Below are 20,303 nucleotides of genomic sequence, written 5' to 3' on the forward strand. Positions count from 1 at the left end.
TTCCACCTCCACCTTGGACAATACATCATGTATTTCAGTTGAAAAAAAAACTTGCTCCTTGTTTACTCTCCTTGTTCGTTGGTTCCTCTGAGGAAATGTCACTCATGATTTCCGGGGCATGAGCTTTGGGGCCGAGCACAGAGGAAGCATGCAAATTATGACTGGGTATTGTCCTCTTGAATGTAAGTGAGGAGGGAAGCCTTGAGCTGTTCAGAGTGCAGGATGGACTACAATGATTGGTTAGGTCCCTTTAAACACGGACGCTGATGCCTGATTACGTTTTTGAACATTCTGCATTGTGATGTAATGAGCAGTTTCTCTAAATGCTCAGGCTATGAGTCAGAACATGTGAAAGTGGAATAAATGTTAAAAAAAAAAGTTGCTCCAAAAAGACATGGAAAGTTTAAACAGTGAGAGACGGAAAGACTGAGAACATGTCTGAGTCTTTGAGAGGAAGAACTGCAGGGCTGGGGGTGGAACTGGGGTTCTGGAATTTCACTGTCCCCAGGACATCATGATTCTACTCCATTGGTCATCGACCGCCCTCATCTGTCTATTGGCTCCTCCAGCCTTACGTAATCTGCCTGCTTGAGGTCCTGACATGCAGTGCTCTAAATTAGACCCAGGTTTTCGAGGAAACCTTAAGTAATCTGTCATATGTTTTAGATGTTGGGTGTGTGGAGACAATCAATGTTATTTTACATCAGCCCCTTGTCTTGCAAAGAAATAAAGCTTTTTCTCCCTCCTGTCTTTTTTCAAAATGTATTTATATTTAGATTTTATTATTTATATTTTTTCACCCAGATAATAAAGGAGAAATTGTAATTGAATATTAACAACCAGGGGAAACAATGTAAATTAAAAGGTAAGAAATATGTTCTCATATTTGTACATCACTATACTGTCATGCCTTTTATGACTTTCATATAAGACAAAAATTGAGAATATCAGAACATTTCTGAATAATGAATTATAAGAGCGCATACCGCAGCAAAGATACCCTCTGTCTGGAGATTGAGAAGGCTCCAATTTCAAAAACTCACCTCTTTTTCTGACGTTGATCAAATCAAAATCTCTCTGCCACCTAGACAACCTGGCACTGGCTTACTCTGTCAAGGCGCTCCAGTATCTGATGTGAAAACTTGCCTATTAGTGCCTTACACACATTTGTATGTGTCCAGTATGTCATTTTTTTTGTTTAGTTTATGCTCTCCACACAAATTTGTATTGTGCATGTATTTTAAAAAATAATAGATTACAACACTGTTGCCACAGAGTTACTGTAAAATTAAGTATCAGTAGCGACATACTGTACAAGTACATTGCGGTAGCCTAAGGGCACCATACTGCAAAAGACACAGTTAAGATATTGTAACGGCTTAGTTCCAGTAACTCTCTGGCAACAGTGCATATAACAGTGAACAACACTATATTACAAAATATATTCATATTTCATTAAGTAAAAGAATACATTTGTATGTATTCATAAACTAACTGTGCTGGTTTGTTTAGAGGTCATGTAAAGTAGTTGTCAGAAATTAAGGTAAGTATGCAATCATTTTATATGCTAGGCTTTGACCGTAATCTGAGAACTTTTTTTCTTTCTCTAAAGACTGCCTTTATTATCCTGTTCTTTAGATAGATAGATAGATAGATACTTTATTGATCCCCAAGGGGAAATTCAAGGGTCTCAGTAGCAGACATCACACACAACATGCACTTACAGCAGAAATGGTAAATATAAGTATAAGTATAAACATATAACTAAACTCCACTGTACAATAAAGACAGTAGAAGATAAGAAAACTAACAAAACTAAATACTAAATATACTATATAAGTTAAATTAAAAAAGTCCAATGTGCTTGATTATTATCGTATCGATTATTATCGTATTATTATTATCGTATCGTATTATCGTATATAATATGGTTGGATTCAAACATGCAGGATATTCTGTCGCTCTGCATGTATTTGTGAACGTAGCTATTGGTGTGAACGTGTGCATATGTGTGTGTATATACAGTACCCTCCAGAATTATTAGCACCTCTGCTAAAGTTGACTAAAAAGAGAAATATAAAAATCTTTTGGAAATTGATCTTAATGCCTTAATTAAATCAGAATGGTCAGAATGGTATAGGGGAGATTGTATAGACTCGTTTCCTCACGACGTATGCAGTATGAAGGCTCCTGAGGACCTCCCTTACTCCATCTAAACAATAGATTACATCATCAGCAGCAGGTGTGTCGAACAAACATGGAAATTCTTCTCTTATGTAAGCACTTGCAGGCACAATGACAATGTCCAGTTCAAATTAAGGATGAAGGGCATGAGAAGGTCGTTGAGAGAGAGGGCCACCCACCTCGGCCCTAAAGAAGCTGTAAATATTTTGCAATGAAGTGTAAAATCTCACAGCCCCCATTCCATGTGTCTGGGGCAGTCGCTGCTGATTGAATATCTCTGCTGTTTTGTAGTATGCTGTTTGTAGTTTCAATGTCATGACTTTTAAATATTGTGCCTATGCTAATTATAGTGTAGTTAATGAGTTGTGGTTGTGTAGTGCACAAACTGTGAAAATGACGATTAAAACCAAAATCTCTGTATGACATTTACATATTGTTAAACACCCACACACTAACTGTGTTGTTTGAGATGGTATTCTTTTGAATGTAATGAGAACATGAACTAAAAATGCACTTGATGTTGAGTTAAACCACAGTTTCTGAAATGTTAAAGGTCACAAATGTGTCGGGTCACGTAGGCTATGCAGACATGGAAACGGTGAATAAGGGCTGGACCAGACAGTGTCATAACACTGGTGAAAATACTGCCGAACTGGCAGGTCTTTGTTTGGTAGAGCTATACCGTTTACCAAAATCATTCACTGTCGCTGTCTTCTTCTGAAATAGGACACATCCCCACTGTCGCCATGGACACAGGTTGGACTCATATCCTGTATTTTGATTGTGCAATAGTAACTAAGGGTGATTGCCATGGAGATCTCTCCCCCCTCCCTCTTTCTTTCTGTCTCTCCCTCCCTCCTTCTCTGTCATACTCCCATTCATGGCAGAGCAATCCATAAATGTTGGGTTTGAGGTAAGAAAGGCAGAAATTATTACATTCTCCCCTCACAAGATTGTCATGAACTTCTAGCTTTTGAATTGAAGGCATTTATACAGACCCTGTAAACCTAAAAGGACCTGGGGCAAAAAAACGATTACCGCGGCATTAAAACCCAGAAAAGTGGGAGGCCAGCCTCGAGGCTGCGCTGGATTTTCTCTTTCCCACTGCCTCGAGAGCAACACAAACAGACGTCTACAAAGTGAGCACGCCTGGTCTTTAATCAGCCAAAGAGGACACATTATTGTAACACCTCTCTCCTAGTTATTCTCCACTGGCTTCCTTCAGTGGCCAGAATTAAATTTAAATCTCTCACTTTGGCCTATAGATCACTGACTGGATCTGCTCCCTGCTATCTTAATTCAATGATCAAGATATATATCCCTAGTCAAAGGCATATCTGTTCAACATGCACTTAGTTTATTAAGCGTTTCTTATGCGCTATGGTTTGCATATTATAGTTTTTATTTTTTTTTATTACGCTATATTGATTGAATTGACATTGTTGTTTATTATTTCTATTCTCCTTAATGTAGTCTTACCAACTTTTTAAATTGTTTACTGTTAAATTTAACTTTGTATTGTTGTTATTTGTATGCCGCTTTGGACAAAAGTGTCTGCTAAATACCATATCCTTAACGCGAGAAGGCCCCCCATAGGTTGAAGTTCATCTGTGGAGATGGAGGTAGAAGGGTGGGCCCAAAACAATCACTTGATACCAATTTTGATTCTGTTATTTATTACATTTACATGTAGGCCTATTAATTTAGCAGACGCTTATATCCAAAGCAACATATTATTTATTCTGATATAGGCCTACTGTTGATTCTGTTTAATGTTCTGAAATGTCCAACATTGCCTTGCCCTTCAATAGTCTATGATTTTCTACAGTATCAACAGATAAAATGTTGGTTAATTAATCTGAACAGTGTATTTTTTCATATCTAAATGCGTTTTTAATTGCCTAAGTGCATATAATGCATTGTACAACAGCATGCATGATGCCAATATAGCTTATAGTTTTATTCCTTGATTTCTTCATCCACCAAGCGCACAATCATCACGTATGTTGCCTATACTGTACGGGCAGAATTTGTAAATCTGAATGGTCAAATTGAATGAGTCTGTCTTATTGCCAATTAAAAGGACAATGTGCCAGTGAAGTTGCGAACTTTTATTCAATAACATCCAAATTGGGAGAGAGAGAGCTTTAGGAGACTATACCGGTCAAACGGATGGAAATGTGCCACTACGTGACTACCACAGATCCAAGAAGGATTGTTTTTCATAAGATTATTGGCCATAATAACTGACTGGCTTTGAACAACCCTTCGCGTGATTTACGCTCTGTGACGTTGCCCCCTGGGGTACAAATTGTACCGGGTTTGCTTTATCGACAGTAGTATCATTAACAGCAAAGCACAAAAGCAACCAGTCACCAGATGGCAATCGCTGCTCTGTGTGACCTAGTTAAAACCCCCAAGAGTTCAATCCGATTAAAGTAAATTGTCATTCAGCGCTGAATACATTTACGACCATCATATCATATATTCGTATAGGTATATGCACAATAATAAATGAAAATTATAACAATAATAATGATAATGATGATAATAATATAAGATAGCCTACATAAATAATACAGACTGACGGACGGTCTCTCAGTATTCCCTGAACCTGGGGTTGTGTGGGTCCATTCCACATTTTCAATGGAGCTAATTAACCGAAACATCGCTATAAGTCTACATATACGCCTTATGAAACAATAGTTGTTGTGTAACCAAACACTGAACACACGTCATATGGGTTACTGAGTCCTCATTCCGTCTGTGGAAGCGCTAGATAGCTGATTCACCAAAGTAGCCTATAGCCTTCAGTCGTCTGTTCACTCGATGCAAACGACACTACAGCCGCTCTGAAAAACGTTTAACCTGGAAACGTTGAAACAAATCGCCCACATACAATCTGCAATCACACTGAAATACAAAGAGAACTCTGCCAGTAGGCTAGACATTGTACCAGCGCGACAGCCCAGTGCGTGACACCAGAAGGCACAGGGCGAGCGCAGGCTACTCTCATCTGTGCGTATCCCTCCGTCTATAGCGAATCCGGACAGGGCTCGCTCCTTACGGTCACTCCCCATTCCATTTAAGGTGCGACGACGGCTGATGACGTAAAGAGTGAGGTGTGTGTGGGATGGAAAATGAACATCAGTGAATGAAAAAAGCGCTTGGAAGTCACTCATTGCCCACAGAAACGGTGCCAGTTACATAACTTGATTTCACGAGTAAGGCGAGGTGAAAAGCTCTCTCTGTCTCTAAGTAAGAGATTCATAATCTCTTTCTATTGGAATCGGCGTCTGGTTGCTCACCAATGTATGGTAAGAAAGCTACATTTATATTCTTTCTTGCGATAAGTGTGTCACAGTCTAACAAGTGTGCAGCACCTTATAACGGACCCCGTTGACAGGACGCTGCTGGCTTGAATGATAGTCTGAACTTGAAAATGAAGAAAGGTGTGAAGGCGAGGCGTGATTATGTTTAGAAAGCAGTGTTGAAAAGCGGTTCTTTGCTGTGTTTAATAATTGTAGCCTAGTCTTATTGTCATAATAATTTGCTTCTCCACCCTAGCTTCTTTGCCTGTTCAGGTGGACAGCCTATAGCAAGCATCAACTGATTTAAAAGTTATCCATAGCGTTTTACAATATGAAAATGGAGACCGCGCGTAATATTATGATGATATCAATGTAGGCCTATACTTGAATACTTGAAAACAAAAAAGTCAGTAAGAACTGGAGCGAAGTAGAAGGCGATGACAGGGACAGTCTCAGGATATGTATTTGGGACAGGCATGCTGGTTGTGGTCTATTCTATTCATTCTGTATCGTAAAGAATTCCGTCTTTCTTGGATGCTGTGACAGTATGTAGTCTGTTAGAGATATGAATGCATAACGATAAAAGAAAATCAATTACAGAAAGACTGCTAGTTATGTAACACATGACTTGAGAATCATGAGCCGGTTGCAGTGACGTCATGCCCTGGATTTTGTTGAAAAAAAGTTCAACCCCGGCTGCTTGGTAGACGTAACAGGCTGAATGTTGCCCCGCGGCACTCTTCACTGCCTCTGTCGCTCGATGTTGAAGAGAGCCATTACACCTGGTCTCGTCTTCGCTGTGATGTGTTCTCATCTCAAGAAGGGATCAGTGGTGATCAATAGCCCCAATCAATTGTCCAATTAGCTGATCCGACAGCGCGGGTTGCTCCACTTTTTCTTGCTAAGTCGGCCTTTTTACAGGAGGACTCTATTCATACTCTTCATAACTTAATTTACCATGAAAGAATTGTGGGGTCTTTGAGACCAACGTCCTGTCATGCTTAGTCTTATGCTGCCCTCCCACCTCCTTTTTATCCCAATTAATAATATTTATCATTGGTTAAGCCTTTGGCAGCTAGTTTGTCTTCTCTGACCTCATAAATATGGAGGAAATTAGGGCATAATAATTTAATAATAGTGTTAAATGGCCTGTCATGCCTCAGCCCGTCTGTACAATTGCAGGCATTTAGACTATCTGCTATTGCAAATGAACCACACTGCTTTTGTGGAAGTATTCTCAACAGTTTTCCTCAGTGCCATAATAAGTGGTACAATGGGCATTGTAACTGAAAAGACAGTCTCCCGGGGGCTCACCAGCTCCGTCTCGGCAGGAGGGGGCTTCAGAAATATTCTTCCAAGGGGCCCTCCGTTTTTGAGGAATGCCAGTGGAAGTGCTGAGGGCGAGAGCCTCTCTTGAACCTGAATGGTGGAGGTCATATCCATCTCGAAATATGCCAAAAGCAACAGCCATGTCCCACTTTTCCCCATTATGTTCCCTCCGCACCTTTTCTTCATGTTGTCTCATTATCTTTTTTTCTATCTAATTCCCCCCTATTCTGTCTTTTCTTCCTTGTACTCCTTTGAATGAGGGTGTGTGTGTGACCCCACTACTCAATCCACTCAATTTCAACCTGAATGTCCCTGAATTCACCTCTTTGATAAGATCCTAATGTCACCAAAAAACCCTTCCCCCCCCCCCCCCCCCTTTAAATTAGAGCTCCTCCCATGTGTGGTGGCTTCCTGCTGTAATTTTCCCATTTTGGTCAAAATAGAGATTGTGGTCCTGGTGTTGGAAGGATTTCAGTGGCAATGGGATTAGTTACTTTTGCAACTTAGACTTGTGTTGCTATTTCTAGCCATGGTGTTACAACATGGGAATTAACAGGGCATTGGCTTTTCACTTTTTGTTGTGTTCTGTCCTGTTCTGTTCTGTTCTGTTCTGTTCTGTTCTGAAGTCTTAGTTCTCCTGTCATTATACAAGAAAAGCATTTTGGTAAACCTAGTTCATTTTGTGTTATTTTGATGTTACTAGTCATTGAAACATGTTCTAATGTCTTAATGTCCCTTTACCTGAAACTGTTTGCATTAGTACAGCACTAACCTAACCTGACTCTGCCAGATGGATTTGCTCCGCATATCCATCTGGGAACTTTTCATTGAAGAACTTTTGGGAAGGGGCGGACATACTGGTTAGCTGATTGGATAAACCTTCTGTCTATCACCACCTTTGTTGGTTATCGACGGGCCAAATCAACCAATTAGATGAACAAAGTATTTTTCTAATGCCGTTTAACATACAATTAAATTAGGTAACGTGACAAACTTTAAGATGTTTTAACTTACCATTTATTAACCTAATCAACGACAATTCCCATCAAGTTTTCACGGTAGGCCCTACACTTCTGAAGATAGTATATTCCTCCATTATGAACTGGAATCAGCCGTGGAGGATGTCTGTGTCGTTCATTCCTCCCAGCTGCATGGCTGAGACTCATAGCTTCACAGTTTACCCAGGAATACTTTCTAATTTGAATAAAACTTGCGCGATAGCTATGCTCATCTCTGTGGATGCCGTCATGTTGTTCGTTGCGTCACACCTCAACCCGCCTCAAAGCCAACGCTGATTGGACGTTCGTTTGGTGAACTGCTCCAAATTTTCTTTAACGGAAAGTATCCAGACTGATCTGCGAGTGAAACCCTGAAGCTCGCGAGATTAGGATGGTCTCACGAGGCTAGCACTAACCAACATCCTGCTTGCTTGTTTGTCATGCCTGTATACATTTTCCTGTGTTATGAGGAATGTAAGACTGAGATTGCCTCCAGAGGACAAGCTCTGGTGCCCTTTGCTCCTCCACACCTGTTTTTGCCAAAGCAGACAGTTTTATCTTGCGAGACTTTGTATGGAAATCTCAGAGAAGCAAAAGGTCAGCAGAGTTCTTGCACTCTGGCCACATTAATCCAAGGTCATTGACATATGGACCAGCCATTGGACTGGGTAGTGCTGCAACCAGTTATACTGCCACTTGACTCTCTTCTAATTTGTCTGTGTGTGTGTTTTAAGAAAACATGCCCCGTGCTTCTGAATTCCACCCAAAGTCTTGTAAAGCTCCATAAAGAAGTAATAGAAGAAGTACAAACTTATTTGACAGCAGGTCATGGCCAAGTTCAAAGTCCTGGTAATGTAGAGTGCCTCTCTGAGGTTTTGTCTCTCTGTGTGGCTGAACAGGATGTAAAAAGCAGATCTTGTAGCAAAATAAAGCAAATAAGTTCAAGCAGAGATGGAGAGCTTTTCTAACAAGGGGGATCAATGTTGGAGTCAGCTAAACACCCACAGGGCAGAGCAGATATCTTGGAGCAAAGAGCAAAATCCAGAAGTGCAACACAGTTTTGGATAGAGGTGAGCGCGTAGGTGTCCGACAGTCACTGAGCCTGAAAGTGCAACTACACTCCACCCCACGGGTATTTTTGACAGAAGGTAAAAAGCTGTTAGAAACACTTTAAGTGTGTCTCAAATTCAAGGCCTGCTGGCCAAAAAAGTTGCACCCCATCAAGATTTCATACCCATGCGAATGTATTTTTCAGTGACATGAGACCAACCACCGTGACTAATATTACAGGTGTCTAGGTCATTACGCAGCTACAGAACTGCTGGCTGCCATGCAGGCCCCTTCAGAGCTGTTTTCGTGCTGTGGTTGTCTCATCTCACTTTGTTATGTCTATGTATGGGAAACCAGACTAAATAGAGAATTCTTCCTGGGAGAGGAGAACTCATCAGGAAAACCTCTGATTGGGCAGGTTTCCCACGGTGTCATTTTAATTAGATGTGCTGTAATAAGTGCTTGGTTTTTTACGGCATAATGCAATGCTGCTTTCAGAAACTGACTTAGCATTTGAGGTGACTTGGCCTGAGCTTGGACAATGTAACTTTAATTTCCAGTGGATTTCCAAGTACTTTAATATGGTAGGTTGTTGTTGAACAACTTTAATGTCAGTTCAAATTTTCCAGATAGTACAGCCTGTGAACACATTTGAAAAGGTAGCTGACTGTAGTTTTTCAACGTCATCGGGTCTGGTTGCAGCCAAGGTAGTGTGATATGAGTGTGATATCTGATTGGGTAATCTCTCTCACACAGAGTCAGAATGAGGTTAAGTGTTGATGCGATGAAGTAAAGTGTGCGGTGAACTAGTTGCCAAGGGCAACACACACACACACACACTAACACACACACATACATCACACATCTCACATGCATGCGGGCATTGTTAATACAGCATTACTTCCGCTGGTGTTCATCATTTCCATTATTTTCTTTTATTTTCTTACAAAACACCATCCGGCTCGCTCCAGTTATCAGCGATTACTGTGTGGTATGAGTGCAGATAGCAAAGATGTAACACTAACCTTGGAATTAACTGATTTCTCACGTGAGTGTATATCAGTATGGGTGTGTGTATGTGTGAATGTGTGTAAGTGACAAAGGGACTAAGAGAGAGAGAGAGAGAGAGAGAGAGAGAGAAGGAGAAGAGAGAAAGAGAAAAAGTTAGGTAACGGTTGACATGGTGGCCGCTACTGCGCTGTTACGCTGTTCGCTCCAGGAGGGAAACTGGGTTACTAGGGCATGTCCTTCTAGCTCAGACGCGGCGTGCGCGCGCACAGCCTCCGCTGGAGCTGCTTACAGTGACTCGACAGGCAGAAATGGCTCTGCAGACTCTGCCCTGCCTGATAAGACCTAATGACTGACTACTGGCCCTTTAAACACTCCTCTCACTCCCTCTCTCTCTCTCTCTCACACACACACACACATGCACACACTCACTCTCTCTCTCATTCTTTGTCTATCTATCTATCTATCTTGCTCTCTTTCTCTGTGTCTCTTTTCACCTTTTCACGCTGTCCCTCTTTAGCTCCCTCTTTCTTTATGTCACCCTCTGGTTGTTCTTCTAATCTTTCTATCTCTCGCTGCCTCCCTTTCACACTCATGCTCTGTCTTTCTCAGTATCTGCCCATCTCTCAGTCTCTCCCTGTCCCTTTCACCCTCTACCCAATTTCTCTCCCTCCCCTCCTCTCTCTATCACAGTTCAGTGGTGAATGTTGAAACTCCTGTGTGTTAGTTCTCTTATCCGGACTGTGGTTGTGAGAATGTTGATTAGTGGATTGGCTTTGTGTTAACCTGGTCCGACCTGCAGGGTGTGTGAAATACTTATTAGTGAGGGAAACTATTGTACTTTCAACGGTATAATTTCTAAAGTAACGTATGTACAGAAAGGTACAGAATTGACCCTATGTTGACCATCTTCAATTTCTATCATGAGAGTGAATTTGTTTGTTCATTTTAATTCTTATGATCAATTCTACACCAAGGCAGTGTTGACTGGAGGCTGGGTGTTGCCCTGATCAGGCCCACATCTGGCTCTGTGTAGGGTGCATTCACACTAGACCGCTTGGTCCGGAACCGAGTTCGTTTGGACCGATGGTTCGGTGATCTTTGCTAATGTGAACGCAGTCTACCGAACCCGGGTGCAAACTAGGGTCCGCTAGAAAACAGGGGTCTGAGGTACGGTTCGTCAGAACGCCAGTGCGGTTTGAATGCTATCTGTTCCAAAACTAGAAAATAAACTGCCGTTTATGCGACGTTGCCAAGCGATATTTGTAAAAAGAAGCTAATGTTTATGACATAAATAGACTTAGGTCCGCAAACAAAAATGTAATGTGAACAGAGAGCAGCTGGGTCAGGGCTAGGGGGGAGTAATCACACTCGGGTGCGGTCCAGTTAAACGGACCCAGTGTGAATGCGCCCTCAGACTCCACCCCTGTGAGGGTCATGCTGTAGGTATTTCGACTGGGGTTAAAGGTTAAGCCAAGTTTGTGTCTTCAAAGAGGAGGTTCAAGAAAAACAAAGTATGTCAATTGACAGTACACACAAGGCCACTTATGAAGTGATTGCCATTTTCATGAAACATGTTATTTCACCAGTGTTGAGTGGTTTGATCATCATGCTCAAACAAATTCAACAATCAATGTTTCCAAACGCCTAAGATGACATCATTAAGTACCTTGTTTTGTCCACAAAAGATATTCAGTTTACTGTCATACAGCAGCAAGTAAAGCAGAAAATATTCCATCCGCAGACTGCCTGTCGCAGGAGCTGAAAATGGCAAATTGAGCTTTTCCGTGTCATGCATATGCATTTGAGGGTCAGGGGAAAGTGGAGTATCGTGTTTAAAGATGGGAGAAGGGCCCCAGCAGTGGCGCGACTGGCTGGGGCACCTGCACCGTACGCCGGCGACCCAGGTTCGATTCCCGCCCCGTGGTCCTTTCCGGATCCCACCCCGACTCTCTCTCCCACTCACTTCCTGTCAGTCTCCACTATCCTATCTGAGTAAAGGTATAAAAAGCCCAAAAAATATACTTTAAAAAAAAAAAAGATGGGAGAAGAAGCGTAAAATGCACCTAATTAGGTATTCCCCTGTATACGAAAACTACCCAGGAAAGCGCACGTCTGTTTTGCGGTGAAATATTTCCGCCTTGTAAAAGCAGGTGTCAGTCAGAGAAACGTTCAAAGACAACAGAATCGCTATTCAGAGCACCAGTTTTGCTTCTTTGTACTATGTCAATAGCAACCTTAACTTTCGCTGGCCCTTCTATTTCTTACTTTCACTTTCACATTGTCATCAGTTAACTTCATTCAACTGCGCTTGTGACTGAAGTATGCGTTCAGTTGCGTTCAAAGTGAATGTTCAAATTGTGGTAGGGGGCGGGGAAAGGCGCTGATAACCCGATGAGCTACAGGTATGATAAATAGCACGTAAACTGAGATCTACTGCGTTCGCTTTCTGTGGTTTGGCCATGCTGTTGATAACGCTACGTCCGCAAATGTACGTACATCTGGTCCTGAGTGCTTTTTGTAGTTGACTGCAATGACATGAGTGCATTTTTGGGAGCCTTCTATGCCGCTTGGCTATCACCCTTTAATCTTTGCCTTTCCGTTTACCTTTCCTTTTTCTCCAACGTGTTGTTTCTCAGTAGATTGTCCCTCTCCTTTTCCCTCCCCCAGCTATCAGCAGTTGACCTTTCTCAGCAGTATGGTGGGGTCACAACTCAGAGTTTGAGCTCAAAGAGGCAGATGTCCAAACCCGTCTGCTTGTGACCTACATTCAGTCAGCCACTTTCAACACACACACACACACACACACACACACACACACACACACACACACACACACACACACACACACACACACACATACACACACATGCCATACACACACATGCCATACATCTTGGGATATGTAGTTCTTTTCACAGAGACAAAGGGTAAAGGAACTACAGTTTCCTTTATCAATGTCTCTCAGTATACCAGGGTTTGTCAGATAAGGCAAGAGTCAAACTAACACACAAGTCAGAGATTTAGGACTGAGAAAAACATGGTGAAACTGAGGAAAACCGCTTTTCAAACTGTAAAGTAAGATAACAAAACTGTAGTTAGTTATCAGTGGTGTTTTAGTAGATGTTCTGGAAATTCGGCCCAATGACAGTTGGAGACAGTGAGTTGTTTGTTATTGTTAGCAGTTTTATTACAGTGTTTATTTTAAGTATGCACAGTATTGTACATATGCATGTAATGTATTAACACCATGCAGGTTAATGGTATGAATTTAATTCTTCATAGTAGTGTATTTAAGCTAAAATATATAATTATTAGTCAGTTTAAATTAATACTCAGATACATTGATTAATATTAGAAATGTATTCAAAGCCATATCTCTAATGCTATTCAGGGCTTCTTCCTTCAAATACATTTTGGCATTACATGACCAGTGTTTCATATTACCAATACATCATAAAGCACACTTGGAGAGTGCAAACCTCCCCAAGCCCAAATGTCTGGGAGTGTTTGTGAAAGTGAAAAAGAATTTGTGGATCTGCTCTTTGATTTGAATTTGCTTCAGAATGTAACAGGTTCCCTATAGCCGGGCTGGTAACCCTGCTCACAGACAGGTAAAAAGACAGTGCTGAAAATATACCTCCTTGGTGGACATAATAACTGTCATTTCATATTTAAAACTATGCTTAAGTTGCACTGTACAGGTGTTCAGAATTCATTTAATGCATGCATTGTTTGCCATGGGCTCAACTTGGTGGTCTCTTTAGTGGGAAATATTGTGGCTTGATGGGATTATAGGTGTTTGTTGACAAATTTCGTAACCCTGGCTTCACCACTCGCCAGAGCAGAGTTGCATACCTTTCCAGGCAATGCTCTCAGATCCATGTCAATTTGTTTGATATACCTGAATTATTTCTTCTCAAAATTGTGATCAAATTATGTGACTGTATCATGTCAAATCCCTCTGGTTGTAATAACTATAACAGTATATATATGTTATGTATGCACACATGCAAGCACACATGCATGCACACAAGTATGACACACAGTATAAATGCATGACATAAAAAAACAATATGAAAAAACAACCTCTCTGTATATTTTTCTTGACGGTCCCCTAAGGGACATGTGTATGAAACAAGTCATTTGAAAGTCATCCTCCAGCTATGATTTAAGGTCAAGTCGGCCTCACGCTTTTTTTATTAGCTTTCTGTCACAGTGTGTTTTCTGTCTACGCTGAGGCTGACTGCTGCCACCTCAAAATAGATTCACTGAAGGTGTGTCATTGTGTTTTGCTGAAATAACTCCACATATGAAGTCTTGGACTATTTAACCTTTCATAAATGGAGATATAATCTGATATAGTCTAGCCAGTAGGTGTTTTCATAGCTGAAAAGTATTTATCATATTTTTTATCATTTGTCTCCCATATCTAATAGGAAAATGGATACAGTGTGATTTAATGCATTTCTTAAAATCTATAAACATGTATCAGTATCGTGAATAGTCACTCCTGTGAATGTATGGTGTGTTCAAAGTAAGGTTTTGCTCAACCTATAAAATGCTGTTGGAGAAGATATGTCGTTTAACTGGCCTAAGGATGACTAGCTGTCTGACTGACCAGGAAAGAAAGAGTCTCAAAGCAAAGTGAAGATGTTCCCTCACATCTGCTCCGCAGAACCTGATGGAGACAATTCAGATATTCATTTATCCAACCAATCATAATGCTCCATACAGAGGTGAAACGTTTCTGTTCAGCCTTTCAGAGAATGATTAATAGATCATTGACAGATTGTGAAGATCAGCCAATTGCAATGCTTGAATTTAAGGTCGATAAAATCAATTCATACGATGACAGCGAACATGGATCTGATGATTCCTGCCAAATTAATAGTAATAGGGACGGCCCTTGGTACAACCCACAGTCACTTTTAGTCTCAATTTATGATGAAAATTAAAGTAATGCTGCATTAACATACCTAATGCTGCATTAACATACCTAAAAGTACCTTTAATACCTTTTTGGCTACAAGTTGAATTTAATCCTTTTCATTTCAGTACCCTCCCCACACAAAACTCTATTTTGATATCAGTTGCTCCTGGTTATTAGAACTTTTAGACAAATAATGTCAATGTAATTAACACATCTTAGATATTCAGTTCACACTGTAGCAGAGTCTTATCTGCCTTTATTTATATAAGTGCCTGGAAATGATGTATCTTGATGTCATCACAGGAACGGCATTCCTCTGTGGCATGACTGACGTATGAATAAGGACGACACTGTGTCAGTCATGTGGTAGCGCTGATGGTGGTAGTGGTAGTAGCGTGAGAGGGAAAAGAGAGTGACGAGTGAAGAGAGAGATTGTGTGTTCATCTTGAATGAGAGGTATGAGTACTGTGATTGTACTCGTGACTTGTAGGTTACTTATGCAATGTAACCTATGTGATTTACAGTTTTAATTGAATATTATACTGTAAGATAATTTGGCATCATACAGGTTTATGTGAAGTTGCTGATATTATGCTGGGAGGTACCAGCTGAATACTGGATATATATTTTGTTTATTTATTGTTAACTTCATAGTACTGTTTAACTCCGCTACATCATATAGCATACTATTTATGTCAGTCATTTTTATCCTCTCACAGCATGCCTGTCATTGTGTAAATGAACCTCTGTTATATGTTGTGGTGTGAGAGTGTGAACAGGACTAAAATACTCGTTTGAACGAGGGGTTAGGGGTGGTGGGAGTGATTGGACGGCTTGGGGGAAATGAGGGTACTGGAAGGGTGTGCAAGTTTTCCTTAAAGTGTCTTCCTGATAGATTCACTTGCGGAGTGGAACTATGTCACACATGACTGCGGCGAGTATGTCTGGTATGTGTGTCACCCTCTGTAACCTTCTAACTGTGACAGACGCAATGTTCAGCCACGGTTATATAACTGCCGGTACAGACGTCATCCTGCACTCTCTCTCTTGGCAGAGGCGCGCGGTTGCTGGCGTGGATTCCACCGCTGGAGGCTCGCTCCTACCGGGGGAATGAATAAGACACAGCAAAATCGCTTCCCCTGCCCAGCCCTGGCCGCCTCCACAGCCCACTCTTACGGCCCTCTTTTCCGCTTCTCAAATTACCAATTCTAATGGGGGCTTTTGTGTGTGCGTGCGTGTGTGTGTGTGTGTGTGTGTGTGTATGTGTGTCTGTCTGTCTGTGTGTGTGTGTGTGTGTGTATCTCTCTCTCGCTCTCTCTGTATGTGTGTGTATGTGTGTCTGTCTGTGTTCCAGAAAGTGTTGTTGCATCATCATATGATAGGGCTTGTGGCAGAACATCGCTACTTCATTGCAAAATTATGTAAATAGACTGAGGTGTGGGGAGTAGCCAGCCAATAGTGTTGGAGGGTCAGAATGACTCGGGGGGGCTCTCTGGTTTCAGTTCAGCAATGGCATTTTTACTTTTTTATTTTCTCTCAGGCAGACTTTTTCATGGTGTTTTGACAGACTCTGATTATGTCTGTGATCACCTCTACTGGTTGGCAGAGAGAGGAGTTTCGCTGATAGGATAGCCTCTCTGGGCTTGTGTGTGTCTGTGTGTGTCTGAGTGTATTTGCTTATGTGGTCATGATTGAGTGCTACTTTATGAGTGAAAATGTGTGTGTGTGTGTGTGTGTGTGTGTGTGCGCGCGCATATTTTTGTGTGCATGATGGCAAAAGGTGTGTGTAAATCTAAAAATGTGTGTGTGTGTGTGTGGGGGGGGGGGGGGGGGGGCTTGTTTGTGTATGTGTCTCAGTGCATTCCTGTCTGACCTGTAAGGTGAAAACAATTAAATCTCAGAAATCCCAGCGACTTTAAACCCCTGTGGTGTGTGTCTGACCCGTCAGCCGTGCCTGTGCCTTCTATGAATCCCTGGAATTAGAGCTTTGCCGTGCTAGCCCTGCTAGTGGCCCTGGCTGGGGCTGGCCTGGCTGGGCTCTCAGTGCCTATTCTGGGCCTCCTCCCCTCGTGGCCACGGTTATTCTTGGGCTTGTCGGGTAATCCTGCCTTTATCTGGGCCTTCGCAGGCAGGCAAGAGGTCACTGTCAAGACTTAGGCGTGGCACGGGCCAAGGAGCGTTGAGGGTGAGACTCTGGCGGTTCGTGTTCCCAGACGCCGTTGGAATGATAGATCAACCGTTTAAGGAAAGAGAGGAACATGCTTAGCCTGATAGATGCTGTCGCTGTTGCTGTTTGTCAGAAGTGTTCCCTTGGTATGGAGCGAGAGAGCTATTTGAAGACCTGTGGGTTTAGAGTTTACTCTACACTACAGACAATTAGTTCATTGTGAATAAAACCACCTTGTGCCACAGCTCTGCAATGGAAGAAACCTGGTGATGATGTGTTCCAGAGCTGGCCCGGATTCTTCCAGAATCTTCTCTTATCTGGCCGCTTCTTCCGGCCCTGTTGTGTGTGGATGAACATTTTCTTTCTGGTACGCTGAGCGGTTTTTAGTGTATTGATATTTTCCATACCATTTTCCACACATGTTCCTTCCCATGCATGAGGAGGTGTTTGCACATGTCAGACTGCTGGCACAATAAAGACAGAGTGTGAGAAAACGGAAGAGAACTAAAGATAGTACATAACACTTACACAACACCATGAGCATGGTCAAACTCATTACCCTCACAGTTATTCATTTGGCAGGTACTTTCATTCTTTCAAGATATGTTGTCTGTCATAGGTGGCAGTAAGCAGGGACAAGATTGGTTTTCATCGCTGAAACAGACAATGGAAGATGACTGTTATTATATGGAGGAGTTGTGGCTATAAGCTACTCTTTTCAACTGTGTGTGTGTTGATATTGTTGCTCGAGGTGTTCTTGTAGGCCTCAGATTTGTCTGGCTGGTTTGTGCTGTATTAGTGTAATTGAAAGAAAATATTACTGTTCTGTGTGGGATTTGGAGTCTGATAGGCCTACTGTACCTACACTGCCTCTTACACACACACACACACACACACACACACACACACACACACACACACACACACACACACACACACACACACACTCTCCCACAAGCCTTTCACTGCCTCAGGACCAGGACATCTCTGTCAATTGGGTTAGAGGCAGCCAGCCGTAAAACACAATACACCTTGGCAGGACTTTTAAACCACGCTGACCAGTGTTGCAGACCTCGCTCGAGGCATGGCTGAAATCAGCAACATCAACATTGGTGGTCAGGAGTCGTAACATTAGACCACGAGCAGTGGGGGTGCCTTTTGAGGGTTTTTGAAAACGGGGAGTAATGTTTACAAAGTGCTCATGGGCTTATGTTATGACTGCCGCAGAGGACATAACACAAGCCAGCCAGGTCTCAGTAAACAAGCAGGAGGAAGCCCAGACTGCCCTTAATATCCTCCCCCAAGAAAATAAAAAAGGAATGACATTAGACCTACCTCCTCTTTTCTTTTCTTTCATTTTTCTTGAGTGGGGGGGGGGCAGTAAATCTTTACGCAGAGATTTCTAAGGAAAGTAGGCCGTTGACGCACACAATCTTTGGAAGAGGCATGTGGCCGGCCGGAGAGTAAAATGAGGAGTAATGAGTAATATTCTGGCGGAGAGGCGATGTGAGAGGGAGGAAAAAAGAGCAGAATAGAGGGACTGGAGATGGAGAGAAACAGACTGAAAGAGTAATATGCAGACTCAAAGCTCTGTCTGCCCCCCCCCCCCCACACACACACACACATACACACACCTCCTGCTGTTGCTTTACAAAAGCATGATTCAACCCATCCGACTGCATTTTCCCCCGTTTCTTTCACAAAGTTAAATATCACCTTCAAAAACAAACTCATTAAAATCACACATACTGCCTTCAAGATAATCAGCCTCCCCATTCCCCAATTCCCAACTGTTAGAGATGAATGACAGAGGCATCACACACCTAGCACGTAGACCAACCTCTGAATCCATTTTTCACACTACTCCCATCTGGCTAGATGGGTGTTAAACAGGAAAAGAGCTCTTTTCAACTGAAGTTTGGTCCCCTCTGCCATTACTGCACATACACTTACTGTATGTAGAGATCCAGTAGTACACCTGTCTGTTATGTTGACTACCTTACAAATGGTGCTGTGGCTACATATAATGTTCTGCATCTGATCTAATGTGCTTGTCCTGGGTGAGCAATTCATTTACATTTTGTTGCATGTAATATATGGTGTGGTGCTGACCTTATGTACTATGTTGTGCTGTGCCTACTGGGGCTGGTAAAGAATGGGCACACGGGCAATATAGAACGGAAAGGCCATCTGTGTTCAATGCATCCTTATGTGAGTGCTTTCTAGTGCTGCAAGGATGTGACTGACGGTAAAGACGGTAAAGGGGAGATGACAATGAAGATGATGATGGTCTTACATCCTTCATTCATTTCTGGCCTTCACCATTCTTTGTGGAACGGGACCGTGTGTGTGTGTGTGTGTGTGTGTGTGTGTGTGTGTGTGTGTGTGTGTGTGTGTGTGTGTGTGTGTGTGTGTGTCTGTGTGTGTGTGTTTGTATGTATGTGTCACCCACTACACACACCCTAGAGACATATGGCTGCAGCTCAGGCCCACACTTACCATTTGCCTCATCCTGTGTGAGTCACTCTGACTTCACAAACTGCTCTGTGCCATGGACGTGATGCCCTGGCCCTCACTTAGTCATGGGAGAGGAACTGTTTACTGCTGCTGAGATGGCTTATTAGTAAGAATTTTCTGAATGCTCGGGTGAATACGTGTTATCAGAGCTACGTTTATCTCTATGAGGGAGATACTTATTGACATTTAATTTTTTTAAGGAGATTAAATTTAGCATAGATCTTTTGGGTTGGAGGATGTGGTGAATTAAGACAGGTAAAAAGTGGAAATGGTATGATTAAGTTTGGTATGGCTGAATGACGTAAATGATGATGTCCTTCGATATACTGTAATCTTGGGTGATACAATCTGATTTGGGTTGAGCTGAAAATGCCTGTTGTAACTTTTTTACTTGTAACTTGTTTTCTTTTAATCTGTGGTGTCATGGGGAATGCTTTAAATGCAAACCAGGGAATTCCTTATGGGAACATAGGACATTTAGTGCAGTTACATGAGGTCACTAAAACAGATGCACAACAGTAATGTATCCTTAAGCAAACCTTTAACTATAAATCAAATTAAAATATAAAATAAATCAAAATCTGACTACTTCCTATTCCCATTACCCATTGAAATGCGAAGACGCTTGAATTTTCGCACCCTCTAGCTTGCGCACTGTACACACACATGCTGGTCACAGCGAGTCTGCTCTGTGTAGGTGTAGTTTAGTGTACATGTGTGTGTCTCTAGCGCATGTGCTTGTGTGTGTTTGTGTGTGTTTTGAGTGTGTGTGTGTGTGTGAGAGAGAGAGAGGGAGAAAGAGAGAG

At 42.0% G+C, this 20,303-nt stretch overlaps 1 protein-coding gene across 4 annotated transcripts in view; it reads left to right on the plus strand.

Moving 5' to 3' along the window:
• Positions 1-5,335: 5,335 nt before the first annotated feature.
• npas2 (neuronal PAS domain protein 2) overlaps positions 5,336-20,303 on the plus strand; it is a 61,249-nt gene continuing 46,281 nt past the window's right edge. Inside the window, exon 1 of one of the 4 annotated variants that reach the window (XM_076275354.1) lies at positions 5,336-5,501. The gene's annotated coding sequence lies outside the window, so the exon portion shown is untranslated. The remainder of the gene's footprint in view (positions 5,502-20,303) is intronic. The other 3 variants (XM_076275352.1, XM_076275356.1, XM_076275355.1) reach the window with 3 other exon arrangements.

This window comes from Alosa pseudoharengus, unplaced genomic scaffold (genome assembly GCF_046254945.1).
Source record: "Alosa pseudoharengus isolate Yale_2024_CS ecotype anadromous, Long Island Sound unplaced genomic scaffold, YU_APseudo_1.1 YU_APseudo_1.1_scf_8, whole genome shotgun sequence".
Lineage (NCBI taxonomy): Eukaryota > Metazoa > Chordata > Actinopteri > Clupeiformes > Clupeidae > Alosa > Alosa pseudoharengus.